This window comes from Scyliorhinus torazame, chromosome 14, assembly GCF_047496885.1.
Source record: "Scyliorhinus torazame isolate Kashiwa2021f chromosome 14, sScyTor2.1, whole genome shotgun sequence".
Taxonomy (NCBI): domain Eukaryota; kingdom Metazoa; phylum Chordata; class Chondrichthyes; order Carcharhiniformes; family Scyliorhinidae; genus Scyliorhinus; species Scyliorhinus torazame.
In genome coordinates this window covers 175,350,615-175,368,459 of record NC_092720.1, presented here as the reverse complement: position 1 = coordinate 175,368,459, position 17,845 = coordinate 175,350,615, and the positions used below count along the sequence as shown (strand labels likewise).

The 17,845-nt window shown below is 44.4% G+C and overlaps 6 non-coding genes across 6 annotated transcripts; all 6 read left to right on the top strand.

The window, feature by feature from the left end:
• The first annotated feature begins 210 nt into the window (after positions 1-210).
• Positions 211-284, top strand: trnan-guu (transfer RNA asparagine (anticodon GUU)). The gene has a single exon. It is a non-coding gene; the product is annotated as a tRNA-Asn (tRNA).
• A 1,909-nt stretch (positions 285-2,193) lies between these two features.
• Positions 2,194-2,267, top strand: trnan-guu (transfer RNA asparagine (anticodon GUU)). The gene has a single exon. It is a non-coding gene; the product is annotated as a tRNA-Asn (tRNA).
• A 1,906-nt stretch (positions 2,268-4,173) lies between these two features.
• On the top strand, positions 4,174-4,247 carry trnan-guu (transfer RNA asparagine (anticodon GUU)). Its single transcript has one exon. It is a non-coding gene; the product is annotated as a tRNA-Asn (tRNA).
• A 1,916-nt stretch (positions 4,248-6,163) lies between these two features.
• Positions 6,164-6,237, top strand: trnan-guu (transfer RNA asparagine (anticodon GUU)). Its single transcript has one exon. It is a non-coding gene; the product is annotated as a tRNA-Asn (tRNA).
• Positions 6,238-8,144: 1,907 nt separating this feature from the next.
• trnan-guu (transfer RNA asparagine (anticodon GUU)) lies at positions 8,145-8,218 on the top strand. Its single transcript has one exon. It is a non-coding gene; the product is annotated as a tRNA-Asn (tRNA).
• Positions 8,219-14,077: 5,859 nt separating this feature from the next.
• On the top strand, positions 14,078-14,151 carry trnan-guu (transfer RNA asparagine (anticodon GUU)). The gene has a single exon. It is a non-coding gene; the product is annotated as a tRNA-Asn (tRNA).
• Positions 14,152-17,845: the final 3,694 nt, after the last annotated feature.

The window sequence follows — 17,845 nt, the reverse complement described above, 5'->3', positions numbered from 1 at the left end:
TTTGTTCTGTGACACATAATCAACCTGGCTTGAAGCACAGACTCCGTTCTCTCTCCACAGATGCTGTCAGACCTGCTGAGATTGCCCAGCATTTTGTGTTTTTGTTGCAGATTGGTGCATCAACAAGAATGAGCTGTTACGATGAGGACAAGATGCGACATGTGTGCATCTTAAATTGGCTTGTTTATTGGAGCTGAAAGAGCATTTGTCGGCTCTGTGGCGCAATCGGTCAGCGCGTTCGGCTGTTAACTGAAAGGTTGGTGGTTCGATCCCACCCAGAGACGAAATGATATCCCACCCAAAGATGAAATATTTTGTATACTTCTTCCCTCTGTGGGATCGAATCACCGCCTTGGTGCTTTTTATATTTCATGCCACGTTGATTTGATTTATTTTCTCCGGTTCCAATATTAATCACGCCAAATGCTGTCTTTATGATTTCAAACAGTCAGTTCGCATCCAAAGGTTGAACCAATATGAATTTGAACCACCATGGAGAGACATTCACCTAACAGCAACAGTGGAACCAAAGGGGCCTAGATTTTTCTCTTTAGATCAAAGAGTGTGAGACGGCGAATGAGAGGCGCTCCAACGCGCAACTGGTATTTGGGCGGAGAAAGTCAATCGTGGAAATAGAGAGAGAGTTTGTTTGCACTTGCAATGTTCAAGAATGAGAGGAAAGGAATGCTGGGAGATATCGATTCAAAAAATCAGCAAGAGACAAAGAGAGCAAGTTCCTCCGTAGAATACCCGTAATCACGCAAATTGATCACGGCCAATCCAGCGAAACTGTTAATCCATGGACAATCTGGCTCATTTTACCATGGCCAATACACCGAACGTTCACATCTTTGCACTGCAGGAGGGACCTCGAGCAGGTAAAGAAAACCGATGCAGACACTGGCAGAACGTCCAAATACCATAGGTTTGGGATGAGTATCGGATTTGTTATGTATTATATATTATAGCCATTGCATTGTTATTTTTATGAGCCCGGTTAATTATCCTTGTTGCAGGAACATTATGATGGAACCAAAGTTAAGGCATTCAAACTTGTGTATCTACTAAAGTTGTTTTTAGGGAGTCATAAACTGTGCGTCATGATAGATTCAAAACAGTTGATGACCAAGTACATCGACAGTTACAGACATGCTTCGCCGGTGACGTGTGGCGCCGTGATCGTCTCGTGGTTAGTGCTATCCGTTGTGGCCGCAGCAATTTCGAATCAGAGTCACGGCAGCGATAATTTGATGAATTTTTCGCAAATGAACTGATGAGGAATTCTCTGAGGAAAGGACTCTTTAAAACGGGCTCACATCAGAGTGCATGCTTCTGCTCCTGTTTGATGCTCCAGAATTCAAACGCTTGTGAATACGAGAATCTCTTTGGCTCCCACTTTTTTATTTTACCTATTATCATCAAGCATACTCCTCAGGTTCTTGTCTGGTTGGAAGTGAAAACAGTCTCTCTCAATTTGCTGCATCAGCTTCTTTGGCCATTCACCCAAAATGTTCAAGTGTCTCAATTAAAGACCCACGGAACCTTCTGTATACGCGGAGAATATTCTTGGTCTGGATGGTCCCTCCATCTCCATGAATTTCCTGACATCTGTCATGATGCAATGAAGAGGAGCGGGCAGGATTTTGGGAGATAATGCCAGTTGGCAATGGAGAAAATGGAAAAGAAGCGACACACGAAAATCAAGCACTAGTTTTGTGAATGTTGGGAAACACTTCGAGAAAGAGACACCGGGGAGAACGAAGGGCGCTGCCCGACTGCTCATCGACAGTGACGTCACATTTCCTTTGGTTAGAATGATTCGAGAAATCAACTGATATTTAGAATCTAAGAAAACTGTCCTTACTGCACATCAGAATATACAGTTTAATTATAGTTTCATTGCGAATATCTGGAAGCAGAAAATACAACAATGGCTCGAATGTAGAAGGCTGGAGGGCGTTATTGACAGGGCTACGGATAATGGCTTAGTCTTTGTTCTGTGACACATAATCACCCTGGATTGAAACACAGACTCTCTCCAGAGATGCTGTCAGACCTGCTGAGATTGCCCAGCATTTTGTGTTTTTGTTCCAGATTGGTGCATCAACAAGAAGGAACTGTTACGATGTGGACAAGATGAGACTGTGTCCATCTTAAATTGGCTTGTTTATTGGAGCTAAAAGAGCATTTGTCGTCTCTGTGGCGCAATCGGTCAGCGCGTTCGGCTGTTAACTGAAAGGTTGGTGGTTCGATCCCACCCAGAGACGAAGTGTTATCCCACCCCGCGTGAACCGCATTTTACTTTGTCCCTCTGTGCGATCGAATCACCGCCTTGGTGCTTTTAATATTTCATGCCACGTTGATTTGATTTCTTTTATCCGGTTCCAATATTAAACACGCCAAATTCTGTCTTTCTGATTTTAAACATTCAGTTCGCATCCAAAGGGTTAATGAATATGAATTTGAATTACCATAGAGAGACATTCATCCAATAGCAACGGTGGGATGAAAGGATCTTAGATTTTTCTCTTTGGATCAAGAGGGCGAGACGGCGAATGAGAGACACTCCAAAGTTCAACTGGTATGCGGGCGGAGATGTTGAGTCGTAGAAATAGAGAGAAAGTTGGTTTGCACTGACAATATTCAGGAATGAGAGGAAAGGGATACAGAATGAAATGGTTTTTAAAAAATCAGCCGGGGTCTTCTTGATCAAGCTCCTCCGGAGAATGCCAGTCACCTGGCACGTTGATCTTGGCCAATCCAGCGAAACTGCTAGTCTATGGACAATCTGGCACACTTTAGCATGGCCAATCCACCGAACCTTCACATCTTTGGACTATGGGAGGGACCTCGAGCAGGCGGAGAAAATCGATGCAGAGACGGGAGAAAGTCCAAATGCCATATATTTGGGCTGAATGTCGAAATTGTTATGTGTTATCTATTATAGCGGTTCTTTTTATCAGCGTGGGTTAAAATGTATATACCCTTGTTGCAGGAACATTACTCTGGAACCAATGTTGAGGTATCCAAACTGTGTATCTACGAAACTTGTAATGAGAGAGTCATCAAGTTTTGGCCATGATAGATTCCAAACAGTTGATGATCAAGTACATCAGCAGTCACTGTGCACCTGGGCGGGAACGTGTGGCGCCGTGATCGTATAGTGGTTAGTACTTTGCGCTGTGGCTGCATCAACCTCGCTTCGACTCCGAGTCACGACAGCGGTAAGTTAATGTGTATCTCGAAAATTAACGGGTGCGGAATTCTCTGTGCAAGGCCTCTTTAAAGCGGGTCACAACTGAGTGCATGTTTCTGCTCCTGTGAGAGGCACCTGAATTCAAACTGTTGGCAATACGAGAATCTCCTCAGATCACTGTTTTATATTTTATCTATTTTCATCCATCATACTCCTCCGGGTCTTTTATTTTTGCAAGTGAAAACAGTCTCTCTCAATTTGTTACATCAGCTTCTTCGGCTATTCACCCAAAACTTTCAAGTGTCTCAACCAAATACCCACTGAACCTTCTTTATACGCGGAGAATAATCTTGGTCTCGATAGTCACTCCATGGAAATGAATTTCCTGACATCTGGTCATGAAGCAGTGAGGAGTGGGCAGAATTTTGAGAAATAGAGCCACTTGGCAGTGGAGAAAAGGATACGAAGCAACACACGAAAATCAAGCACTAGGTTTGTGAATGTTGGGAAACACTTCGAGAAAGAGACTCCGGGGAGAACGAAGGGCGCTGCCCGACTGATCGTCGACAGTCAAGACACATTTCCTTTGGTTAGAATGAGAAATCAACTGATATTTAGAAACTAAGAAAACTGTCCTAAATGCACATCAGAAAATACAGTTTTATTATAGTTTCACTGCGAATATCTGGAAGCAGAAAATACAAAAATGGCTCGAATGTAAAAGGCTGGAGGCGCGTTATTGACAGGGCTACGGATAATGGTGTAGTCTTTGTTCTGTAACACAAAGTCACCCTGTCTTGAACCACAGACTCCGTTCTGACTTCTCAGATGCTGTAAGACCTGCGGAGATTGCCCAACCTTTTGTGTTTTTGTTCCAGATTTGTGCATGGACAATAATTTGCTCTTATGTCGTGGCCAGGATGAGATTGTTTCCATCATTATTTGGCATGTTTATTCGAGTAACGAGAGCAGTTGTCGTCTCTGTGGCGCAATCGGTTAGCGCGTTCGGCTGTTAACCGAAAGGTTGGTGGTTCAATCCCACCCGAAGACGAAATGATATTCCTCCCGAGGGTGAAATGTTTTGTATACTTCGTCCCTCTGTGGGATCGAATCACCACCTTGGTGCTTTTTATATTTCATGCCCCGTTGATTTGATTTATTTTCTCCGGTTCCAATTTTAAACACAGCCAAATGCTGTCTTTATGATTTCAAACAGTCAGTTCGCATCCAAAGGTTTAATCAATATGAATTTGAACCACCATGGAGAGACATTCACCTGACAGCAACAGTGGAACGAAAGGGGCCTAGATTTTTCTCTTCAGATCAAAGAGTGTGAGACGGCGAATGAGAGGCACTGCAACGCGCAACTGGTATTTGGGCGGAGAAAGACAATCGTGGAAATAGAGAGAGAGTTTGTTTGAACTTGCAATATTCAAGAATGCGAGGAAAGGAATGCTGGGAGAAATGGTTTCAAAAAATCAGCAAGAGACAAAGAGACCAAGTTCCTCCGTAGAATACCCGTAATCCGGCAAATTGATCACGGCCAACCCAGCGAAACTGTTAATCCATGGACAATCTGGCTCATTTTAGCATGGCCAATACACCGAACGTTCACATCTTTGCACTGCGGGAGGGATCTCGAGCAGGTAGAGAAAACCGATGCAGACACCGGGAGAACGTCCAAATACCATAAGTTTGGGATGAATATCGGAATTGTTATGTATTATATATTACAGCCATTGCATTGTTATTTTTATGAGCCCGGTTAATTATCCTTGTTGCAGGAACATTATTATGGAACCAAAGTTAAGGCATCCAAACTTGTGTATCTACTAAAGTTGTTTTTAGGGAGTCATAAACTGTGCGTCATGATAGATTCCAAACAGTTGATGACCAAGTACATCGACAGTTACAGATATGCTTCGCCGGTGACGTGTGGCGCCGTGATCGTCTCGTGGTTAGTGCTCTGCGTTGTGGCCGCAGCAATTTCGATTCAGAGTCACGGCAGCGATAATTTGATGAGTTTTTCACAAATGAACTGATGAGGAATTCTCTGAGGAAAGGACTCTTTAAAACGGGCTCACATCTGAGTGCATGCTTCTGCTCCTGTTTGATGCTCCAGAATTCAAACGCTTGTGAATACGAGAATCTCTTCAGCTCCCAGTTTTTTATTTTAACTATTATCAGCAAGCATACTCCTCAGGTTCTTGTTTGGTTGGAAGTGAAAACAGTCTCTCTCAATTTGCTGCATCAGCTTCTTTGGCCATTCACCCAAAATGTTCAAGTGTCTCAAGTAAAGACACAGGAACCTTCTGTGTACGCGGAGAATATTCTTGGTCTGGATGGTCCCTCCATCTCCATGAATTTCCTGACATCTGACATGATGCAATGAAGAGGAGCGGGCAGGATTTTGGGAGATAATGCCAGTTGGCAATGGAGAAAATGGAAAAGAAGCGACACACGGAAATCAAGCACTAGTTTTGTGAATGTTGGGAAACACTTCGAGAAAGAGACACCGGGGAGAACGTAGGGCGCTGCCCGACTGCTCATCGACAGTGACGTCACATTTCCATTGGTTAGAATGATTCGAGAAATCAACTGATATTTAGAATCTAAGAAAACTGTCCTTACTGCACATCAGAATATACAGTTTAATTATAGTTTCATTGCGAATATCTGGAAGCAGAAAATACAACAATGGCTCGAATGTAGAAGGCTGGAAGGCGTTATTGACAGGGCTACGGATAATGGCGTAGTCTTTGTTCTGTGACACATAATCAACGTGGCTTGAAACACAGACTCCGTTCTCTCTCCACAGATGCTGTCAGACCGGCTGAGATTGCCCAGCATTTTGTGTTTTTGTTCCAGATTGGTGCATCAACAAGAAGGAACTGTTACGATGTGGACAAGATGAGACTGTGTCCATCTTAAAATGGCTTGTTTATTGGAGCTGAAAGAGCATTTGTCGTCTCTGTGGCGCAATCGGTCAGCGCGTTCGGCTGTTAACTGAAAGGTTGGTGGTTCGATCCCACCCAGAGACGACGTGTTAACCCGCCCCGCGTGAACCGCATTTTACTTTGTCCCTCTGTGCGATCGAATCCCCGCTTTGATGCTTTTAATATTTCATGCCAGGTTGATTTGATTTCTTTTCTCCGGTTCCAATATTAAACACGCCAAATTCTGTCTTTCTGATTTTAAACATTCAGTTCGCATCCAAAGGGTTAATGAATATGAATTTGAATTACCACAGAGAGACATTCACCCAATAGCAACAGTGGGATGAAAGGATCTTAGATTTTTCTCTTTGGATCAAAGAGGGCGAGACGGCGAATGAGAGACGCTCCAAAGTTCAACTGATATGCGGGCGGAGATGTTGAGTCGTAGAAATAGAGAGAAAGTTGGTTTGCACTGACAATATTCAGGAATGAGAGGAAAGGGATACAGAATGAAATGGTTTTTTTAAAATCAGCAGGGGTCTTCGTGATCAAGCGCCTCCGTAGAATGCCAGTCACCTGGCACGTTGATCTTGGCCAATCCAGCGAAACTGCTAGTCTAAGGACAATCTGGCACACTTTAGCATGGCCAATCCACCGAACCATCACATCTTTGGACTATGGGAGGGACCTCGAGCAGGCGGAGAAAATCGATGCAGAGACGGGAGAAAGTCCAAATGCCATACATTTGGGCTGAATGTCGAAATTGTTATGTGTTATCTATTATAGCGGTTCTTTTTATCAGCGTGGGTTAAAATGTATATACCCTTGTTGCAGGAACATTACTCTGGAACCAATGTTGAGGTATCCAAACTGTGGAGCTCCGAATCTTGTAATGAGAGAGTCATCAAGTGTTGGCCATGATAGATTCCAAACAGTTGATGATCAAGTACATCAGCAGTCACTGTGCACCTGGGCGGGAACGTGTGGCGTCGTGATCGTATAGTGGTTAGTACTTTGAGCTGTGGCTGCATCAACCTCGCTTCGACTCCGTGTCACGACAGCGGTAAGTTAATGTGTATCTCGAAAATTAACGGGTGCGGAATTCTCTGTGTCAGGCCTCTTTAAAACGGGTCACAACTGAGAGCATGTTTCTGCTCCTGTGAGAGGCACCTGAATTCAAACTGTTGTGAATACGAGAATCTCCTCAGATCACTGTTTTATATTTTAACTATTTTCATCCATCATACTCCTCCCGGTCTTTTATTTTTGCAAGTGATAACAGTCTCTCTCAATTTGTTACATCAGCTTCTTCGGCTATTCACCCAAAACTTTCAAGTGTCTCAACCAAATACCCACTGAACCTTCTTTATACGCGGAGAATAATCTTGGTCTCGATAGTCCCTCCATGGAAATGAATTTCCTGACATCTGGTCATGAAGCAGTGAGGAGTGGGCAGAATTTTGAATAATAGAGCCACTTGGCAGTGGAGAAAAGGATACGAAGCAACACACGAAAATCAAGCACTAGGTTTGTGAATGTTGGGAAACACTTCGAGAAAGAGACTCCGGGGAGAAGGAAGGGCGCTGCCCGACTGATCGTCGACAGTCAAGACACATTTCCTTTGGTTAGAATGAGAAATCAACTGATATTTAGAAACTAAGAAAACTGTCCTAACTGCACATCAGAAAATACAGTTTTATTATAGTTTCACTGCGAATATCTGGAAGCAGAAAATACAAAAATGGCTCGAATGTAAAAGGCTGGAGGCGCGTTATTGACAGGGCTACGGATAATGGTGTAGTCTTTGTTGTGTAACACATAATCAACGTGGCTTGAAACACAGACGCCGTTCTCTCTCCACAGATGCTGTCAGACCTGCTGAGATTGCCCAGCATTTTGTGTTTTTGTTCCAGATTGGTGCGTCAACAAGAATGAGCTGTTACGATGTGGACAAGATGAGACTGTGTCCATCTTAAATTGGCTTGTTTATTGGTGCTAAACGAGCGTTTATCGTCTCTGTGGCGCAATCGGTCAGCGCGTTCGGCTGTTAACGGAAAGGTTGGTGGTTCGATCCCACCCAGCGACGTAGGGTTATCCCACCCCGAGTGAAGCGTATTTTACTTTGTCCCTCTGTGGGATCGAATCAACGCCTTGGTGCTTTTTATATTTCATGCCACGTTGATTTGATTTCTTTTCTCCGGTTCCAATATTAAACACGCCAAATGCTGACTTTCTGATTTTAAAAATTCAGTTCGCATCCAAAGAGTTAATGAATATCAATTTGAATTACCATAGAGAGACATTCACCCAATAGCAACAGTGTGATGAAAGGATCTTACATTTTTCTCTTTGGATCAAAGAGGGCGAGACGGCGAATGAGAGACGCTCCAAAGTTTAACTGGAATGCGGGCGGAGATGTTGAGTCGTAGAAATAGAGAGAAAGATGGATTGCACTGACAATATTCAGGATTGAGAGGAAAAGGACACAGGATGAAATGGTTTTTAAAATATCAGCAGGGGTCTTCGTGATCAAGCTCCTCCGTCGAATGCCAGTCACCTGGCACGTTGATCTTGGCCAACCCAGCGAAAGTGCTAGTCTATGGACAATCTGGCACACTTTAGCATGGCCAATCCACCGAACCTTCACATCTTTGGACTATGGGAGGGACCTCGAGCAGGCGGAGAAAACCGGTGCAGAGACGGGAGGAAGTCCAAATGCCATATATTTGGGCTGAATGTCGAAATTGTTATGTGTTATCAATTATGGCGGTTCTTTTTATCAGCGTGGGTTAAAATGTATATATCCTTGTTGCAGGAATATTACTCTGGAACCAATGTTGAGGTATCCAAACTGTGTATCTACGAAACTTGTAATGAGAGAGTCATAATGTGTTAGCCATGATAGATTCCAAACAGTTGATGACCAAGTACATCGGCAGTCACAGTGCACCGAGGCGGTAACGTGTGGCGTCGTGATCGGAAAGTGGTTAGTACTTTGCGCTGTGGCTGCATCAACCTCGCTTCGACTCCGAGTCACGACAGCGGTAAGTTAATGCGCATCTCGGAAATGAACGAGTGCGGAATTCTCTGTATAAGGCCTCTTTAAAGCGGGTCACAACTGAGTGCATGTTTCTGCTCCTGTTAGAGGCTCCTGAATTCAAACTGTTGTGAATACGAGAATCTCCTCAGATCACGGTTTTATATTTTAACTAGTATCATCTATCATACTCCGCCGTGTCTTTTATTTCTGCAAGTGAAACAGTCTCTCTCAATTTGTTCCATCAGCCTCTTCGGCTATTCACCCAAAACTTTCAAGTGTCTCAACCAAATACCCACTGAACCTTCTTTATACGCGGAGATTAATCTTGGTCTCGATAGTCCCTCCATGGAAATGAATTTCCTGACATCTGGTCATGAAGCAGTGAGGAGGAGAGGGCAGAATTCTGAGAAATAGAGCCACTTGGCAGTGGAGAAAAGGAAACGAAGCAACACATGAAAATCAAGCACTAGTTTTGTGAATGTTGGGAAACACTTCGAGAAAGAGACTCCGAGGAACGAAGGGCGCTGCCCGACTGATCGTCGACAGTCAAGACACATTTCCTTTGGTTAGAATGAGAAATCAACTGATATTTAGAAACTAAGAAAACTGTCCTAACTGCACATCAGAAAATACAGTTTTATTATAGTTTCACTGCGAATATCTGGAAGCAGAAAATACAAAAATGGCTCGAATGTCAAAGGCTGGAGGAGCGTTATTGACAGGGCTACGGATAATGGTGTAGTCTTTGTTCTGTAACACAATGTCACCCTGTCTTGAACCTTAGACTCCGTTCTGACTTCTCAGATGCTGTAAAACCTGCCGAGAATGCCCAACCTTTTGTGTTTTTGTTCCAGATTTGTGCATGGACAATAATTTGCTCTTATGACGTGGCCAGGATGAGATTGTTTCCATCATAATTTGGAATGTTTATTCGAGCGAGGTGAGCAGTTGTCGTCTCTGTGGCGCAATCGGTTTGCGCCTTCGGCTGTTAACCAAAAGGTTGGTGATTCAATCCCACCCGGAGACGGAATGATATCCCTCCCAAGGATGAAATATTTTGTATACTTCGTCCCTCTGTGGGATCGAATCACCGCCTTGGTGCTTTTTATATTTCATGCCACGTTGATTTGATTTCTTTTCTCTGGTTCCAATATTAAACACGCCAAATGCTGCCTTTATGATTTTAAACAGTCAGTTCGCATCCAAAGGTTGAACCAATATGAATTTGAACCACCATGGAGAGACATTCAACTAACAGCAACAGTGGAACGAAAGGGGCCTAGATTTTTCTCTTTCGATCAAAGAGTGTGAGACTGCGAATGAGAGGCGCTCCAACGCGCAACTGGTATTTGGGCGGAGAAAGTCAATCGTGGAAATAGAGAGAGAGTTTGTTTGCACTTGCAATATTCAAGAATGGGAGGAAAGGAATGCTGGGAGAAATGGTTTTTAAAAATCAGCAAGAGACAAAGAGACCAAGTTCCTCCGTAGAATACCCGTAATCCCGCAAGTTGATCACGGCCAATCCAGCGAAACTGTTAATCCATGGACAATCTGGCTCATTTTAGCATGGCCAATACACCGAACGTTCACATCTTTGCACTGCGGGAGGGACCTCGAGCAGGTAGAGAAAACCGATGCAGACACCGGGAGAACGTCCATATACCATAAGTTTGGGATGAATATCGGAATTGTTATGTATTATATATTATAGCCATTGCATTGTTATTTTTATGAGCCCGGTTAATTATCTTTGTTGCAGGAACATTATTATGGTACCAAAGTTAAGGCATCCAAACTTGTGTATCTACTAAAGTTGTTTTTAGGGAGTCATAAACTGTGCGTCATGATAGATTCCAAACAGTTGATGACCAAGTACATCGACAGTTACAGACATGCTTCACTGGTGACGTGTGGCGCTGTGATCGTCTCGTGGTTAGTGCTCTGCGTTGTGGCCGCAGCAATTTCGATTCAGAGTCACGGCAGCGATAATTTGATGAGTTTTTCGCAAATGAACTGATGAGGAATTCTCTGAGGAAAGGACTCTTTAAAACGGGCTCACATCTGAGTGCATGCTTCTGCTCCTGTTTGATGCTCCAGAATTCAAACGCTTGTGAATACGAGAATCTCTTCAGCTCCCAGTTTTTTATTTTAACTATTATCAGCAAGCATACTCCTCAGGTTCTTGTCTGGTTGGAAGTGAAAACAGTCTCTCTCAATTTGCTGTATCAGCTTCTTTGGCCATTCACCCAAAATGTTCAAGTGTCTGAAGTAAAGACCCACGGAATCTTCTGTCTCCGCGGAGAATATTCTTGGTCTGGATGGTCCCTCCATCTCCATGAATTTCCTGACACCTGTCATGATGCAATGAGGAGGAGCGGGCAGGATTTTGGGAGATAATGCCAGTTGGCAATGGAGAAAATGGAAAAGAACCGACACACGAAAATCAAGCACTAGTTTTGTGAATGTTGGGAAACACTTCGAGAAAGAGACACCGGGGAGAACTAAGGGCGCTGCCCGACTGCTCATCGACAGCGACGTCACATTTCCTTTGGATTGAATGTTTCGAGAAATCAACTGATATTTAGAAGCTAAGAAAACTGTCCTTACTGCACATCAGAAAATACAGTTTAATTTTAGTTTCATTGCGAATATCTGGAAGCAGAAAATACAACAATGGCTCGAATGTAGAAGGCTGGAGGGCGTTATTGACAGGGCTACGGATAATGGCGTAGTCTTTGTTCTGTGAGACATAATCACCCTGGATTGAAACACAGACTCTCTCCAGAGATGCTGTCAGACCTGCTGAGATTGCCCAGCATTTTGTGTTTTTGTTCCAGATTGGTGCATCAACAAGAATGAGCTGTTACGATGTGGACAAGATGAGACTGTGTCCATCTTAAACTGGCTTGTTTATTGGAGCTAAAAGAGCATTTGTTGTCTCTATAGCGCGTTCGGCCATTAACCGAAAGTTTTGTGGTTCGATCCCATCCAGAGACGAAGTGTTATCCCACCCCGGGTGAAGCGTATTTTACTTTGTCCCTCTGTGGGATCGAATCACCGCCTTGGTGCTTTTTATATTTCATGCCACGTTGATTTGATTTATTTTCTCTGGTTCCAATATTAAACACGCCAAATGCTGTCTTTCTGATTTTAAACAGTCAGTTCGCATCCAAAGGGTTAATGAATATGAATTTGAATTACCATAGAGAGACATTCACCCAATAGCAACTGTGGGATGAAAGGATCTTAGATTTTTCTCTTTGGATCAAAGAGGGCGAGACGGCGAATGAGAGACGCTCCAAAGTTCAACTGGTATGCGGGCGGAGATGTTGAGTCGTAGAAATAGAGAGAAAGTTGGTTTGCACTGACAATATTCAGGAATGAGAGGAAAGGGATACAGGATGAAATGGTTTTTAAAAAATCAGCAGGGGTCTTCGTGATCAAGCTCCTCTGTAAAATGCCAGTCACCTGGCACGTTGACCTTGGCCAATCCAGCGAAACTGCTATTCTATGGACAATCTGGCACACTTTAGCATGGCCAATCCACCGAACCTTCACATCTTTGGACTATGGGAGGGACCTCGAGCAGGCGGAGAAAACCGATGCAGAGACGGGAGAACGTCCAAATGCCATATATTTGGGATGAATGTCGAAATTGTTATGTATTATCTATTATAGCGGTTCTTTTTTTCAGCGTCGGTTAAAATGTATATACCCTTGTTGCAGGAACATTACTCTGGAACCAATGTTGAGGTATCCAAACTGTGTATCTACGAAACTTGTAATGAGAGAGTCATAAAGTGTTGGCCACGATAGATTCCAAACAGCTGATGATCAAGTACATCGGCAGTCACTGTGCACCTCGGCGGCAACGTGTGGCGTCGTGATCGTGTAGTGGTTTGTACTTTGCGCTGTGGCTGCATCAACCTTCTTCGACTCCGAGTCACGACAGCGGTAAGTTAATGTGTATCTCGGAAATGAACGGGTGCGGAATTCTCTGTGTAAGGCCTCTTTAAAGCGGGTCACAACTGAGTGCATGTTTCTGCTCCTGTTAGAGGCTCCTGAATTCAAACTGTTGTGAATACGAGAATCTCCTCAGATCACGGTTTTATATTTTAACTATTATCATCTATCCTACTCCTCCGGGTCTTTTATTTTTGCAAGTGAAAACAGTCTCTCTCAATTTGTTACATCAGCTTCTTCGGCTATTCACCCAAAACTTTCAAGTGTCTCAACCAAATACCCACTGAACCTTCTATATACGCGGAGAATGATCTTGGTCTCGATAGTCCCTCCATGGAAATGAATTTCCTGACATCTGGTCATGAAGCAGTGTGGAGGAGTGGGCAGAATTTTGAGAAATAGAGCCACTTGGCAGTGGAGAAAATGAAACGAAGCAACACACGAAAATCAAGCACTAGTTTTGTGAATATTGGGAAACACTTCGAGAAAGAGACTTCGAGGAGAACGAAGTGCGCTGCCCGACTGATCGTCGACAGTCAAGACACATTTCCTTTGGTTAGAATGAGAAATCAACTGATATTTAGAAACTAAGAAAACTGTCCTAACTGCACATCAGAAAATACAGTTTTATTATAGTTTCACTGCGAATATCTGGAAGCAGAAATACAAAAATGGCTCGAATGTAAAAGTTTGGAGGCGCGTTATTGGCAGGGCTACGGATAATGGTGTAGTCATTGTTCTGTAACAAAAAGTCACCCTGTCTTGAACCACAGACTCCGTTCTGACTTCTCAGATGCTGTAAGACCTGCCGAGATTGCCCAACCTTTTGTGTTTTTGTTCCAGATTTGTGCATGGACAATAATTTGCTCTTATGACGTGGCCAGGATGAGATTGTTTCCATCATAATTTGGCATGTTTATTCTAGCGATGTGAGCTATTGTCGTCTCTGTGGCGCAATCGGTTATCGCGTTCGGCTGTTAACCGAAAGGTTGGTGGTTCAATCCCACCTGGAGATGAAATGATATTCCTCCCGAGGATGAAATTTTTTGTATACTTCGTCCCTCTGTGGGATCGAATCACCGCCTTGGTGCTATTTATATTTCATGCCACATTGATTTGATTTCTTTCCTCCGGTTCCAATATTAAACAGGCCAAATGCTGACATTATGATTTTAAACAGTCATTTCACATCCAAAGAGCTAATCAATATTACTTTGAACTACCAGAGGGAGACATTTATCCCAATAGCAACAGTGAAACGATAGGGGCCTCGATTTTTCTCTTTGGTTCAAAGAGGGTGAGACGGCGATTGTGAGGCGTTCCATAGTGTAACTGGTATCTAGGCGAAATAGTTCAATCGTGGAAATAGAGAGAGAGTTTATTCGCACTGGCAATATTCAGGAATGAAAGGAAAAGGACAGAGGGTGAAACGGTTTCAAAAAAATCAGCAGGGAACGACGTGACGAAGTTCCTCCGTAGAATGCCGTAACCCGGCATGTTGATCTGGACCAATCCAGCGAAACTGCTGATGTATGGACAATCTGGCACACTTTAGCATGGCTAATCACCGAACCTTCACATCTTTGGATGTGGTAGGGACCAGGAACAGGCGGAGAAACTCGATACAGACACCGGGAGAACGTCCAGATACCATATGTTTGGGATAAATATCGAAATTGTTATGTATTGTGTATTACCAGAATGTTGCCTGGTATGGAGGGCATTAGCTATGAGGAGCGGTTGAATAAACTCGGTTTGTTCTCACTGGAACAAAGGAGGTTGAGGGGAGACCTGATAGAGGTATACAAAAGTATGAGGGGCATAGACAGAGTGGATAGTCAGAGGCTTTTCCCCAGGGTAGAGGGGTCAATTACTAGGGGGCACAGGGTTAAGGTGAGAGGGGCAAGGTTTAGAGTAGATGTACGATGCAAGTTTTTTACGCAGAGGGTAGTGGGTGCCTGGAACTCGCTACCGGAGGAGGTAGTGGAAGCAGGGACGATAGGGACATTTAAGGGGCATCTTGACAAATATATGAATAGGATGGGAATAGAAGGATACGGACCCAGGAAGTGTAGAAGATTGTAGTTTAGTCGGGCAGCATGGTCGGCACGGGCTTGGAGGGCCGAAGGGCCTGTTCCTGTGCTGTACATTTCTTTGTTCTTTGTTCTTTGTTCTTTGTTATCTGCTACTCTGCACCTTTTTAGCCCATCTCAGGACCTCTTCTCTATCCTTAAGGCAGTAAAATCGCGCGATTACCGCCCTGGGTGGTTCTCCCGCTTTTGGTCTTCTCGCCGGAATCCGATTTGCCCACTCCACCTCCAAGGGGCCCGTAGGGGCCTCAGCACCCATCAGTGAGCTCAGCATCGTACTTGCGTACGCTCCACAGAGCACTCCTTCCACACCCTCAGGGAGACCCTGTATCCGAAGGTTCTTCCTTCGCGCTCCATTTTCTAGGGCCTCGATCCTTTCAGTACAATTTTTATGAAGTGCCTCGTGCGTCTGTGTCTTAACCGCCAGGCCCAGGATCTCGTCCTCAATATCTGTCACCTTCTGCTCCACCACGCGGAGCTCTGTCTCCTGGGTCTTTAGTGTCTCCTTGAGCCCCTCAATTGCCTGTAGCAACGGGGTCAGCACCTCCCTCTTCAGCAGCTCCGCGCACCGTCTCACAATTTCATCCTGCTCAGGCCCCCATGTCGCCTGCGCTTTCTCCCCCGCCATCTTGTACTTCTCTCTTTCTGACCCTTTGGTCGACGATTCCTCGCGCTGCAGCCGCCGCCGCCGGTTTTTTCTTCCTTCGTTTGGGGGTGGGGGGGTGGGGGGTGGAGACTCTCTTCCCACACACCCCACACCGGGTTGCGTCGTCAAAAAATTCCCCGTTGGGGCTCTTAAAAGAGCCAGAAGGTCCGTCGGAGCTGGAGCTGCCGAAACGTGCGGCTAGCTAGGCATCACCGCAACCGGAAGTCCCTTCAGTGGCCTTGATGAGATCTTTTCACAGTTGTTCCCTCTGCTGCTAGAATTCACCTTTGATACAGGCCCTCAGGTCAGCTTGCAGCTTTAAGCTTGCCCTTCCCCCGCCTGGATGCTGGAAGAGGCACTGTTTATCCTGCAGTTGCAGCCAAATCCTTTACTGTTTCTGCTGTGTCTGGCACCCAAGAGACATACCGTTCCTGGGGGACACTGTCGGGGGAATATTGCAGCCTTCTTCCCACACCGGGAAATGTCAAACAAATGCCGTGGGGGACCTGCAAAAGAGCCCAAAAGTCCGTTCCAAGCAGGAGCTACCGAATATGCGACCTAGCTCTGCATAGCCGCACCCGGAAGTCTCAATGGCCACTAAACATGACAGTCAGTTAAAATTTGCAGATGGAAAGGGAAACGTACAGTTGGATCATATTGATGAGGATATTGAGAAAAACCGTCAAAGTCGAAGGCTTGGCGTGGATCGATTAAATATGTCCAAGCTTTTCCAAGGTTTGACGAGAAGGAAGTGCAAGCTTTTTTCATTTCATTTGACAAGGTAGCTAAACAAATGAAATGGCCACAGGACATGTGGGTATTGATGATTCAAACAAAGCTGGGAGGTAGAGTTAGTGAAGTCTTCGCATCATTACCGGTGGAGTTATCTGGGACGTATGAGGAGGTGAAAACATCTATCTTGGGTGCATCTGAACTAATGCCAGAAGTCTACAGACAAAGGTTTAGAAATTTAAGGAAAGCATTTGGGCAAACATACATGGAGTTTGAAAGGCTCAAACAGAGTAATTTTGGTAGGTGGATGAGGGGTTTGAAAATAGACCAAACGTATGAAGCTCTCAGAGAAATTATAATTTTAGAGGAGTTTAAAAATTCAATTCCTGATGTTATGAGAACTCATAACAACATAAGAACTAGGAGCAGGAGTAGGCCATCTGGCCCCTCGAGCCTGCTCCACCATTCAATGAGATCATGGCTGATCTTTTGTGGACTGAGCTCCACTTTCCTGCCCGAACACCATAACCCTTAATCCCTCTATTCATCAAAAAACTATCTATCTTTATCTTAAAAACATTTAATGAAGGAGCCTCTACTGCTTCACTGGGCAAGGGATTCCATAGATTCACAACCCTTTGGGTGACGACGTTCCTCTGAAACTCAGTCCTAAATCTACTTCCCCTTATTTTGAGGCTATGCCCCCTAGTTCTGCTTTCACCCGCCAGTGGAAACAACCTGCCCGCATCTATCCTATCTATTCCCTTCATAATCTTATATGTTTCTATAAGATCCCCCCCTCATCCTTCTAAATTCCAACGAGTACAGTCCCAGTCTACTCAACCTCGCCTCGTAATCCAACCCCTTCAGGTCTGGGATTAACCTAGTGAATCTCCTCTGCACACCCTCCAGTGCCAGTACGTCCTTTCTCAAGTAAGGAGGCCAAAACTGAACACAGTACTCCAGGTGTGGCCTCACTAACACCTTATACAATTGCAGCAGAGCCTCCCCATTCTTAAACTCCATCCCTCTAGCAATGAAGGACAAAATTCCATTTGCCTTCTTAATCACCTGTTGCACCTGAAAACCAACATTTTGCGACTCATGCACTAGCACACCCAGGTCACTCTGCACAGCAGCATGTTTTAATATTTTATCATTTAAATAATAATCCCTTTTGCTGTTATTCCTACCAAAATGGATAACCTCACATTTGTCAACATTGTATTCCATCTGCCAGAC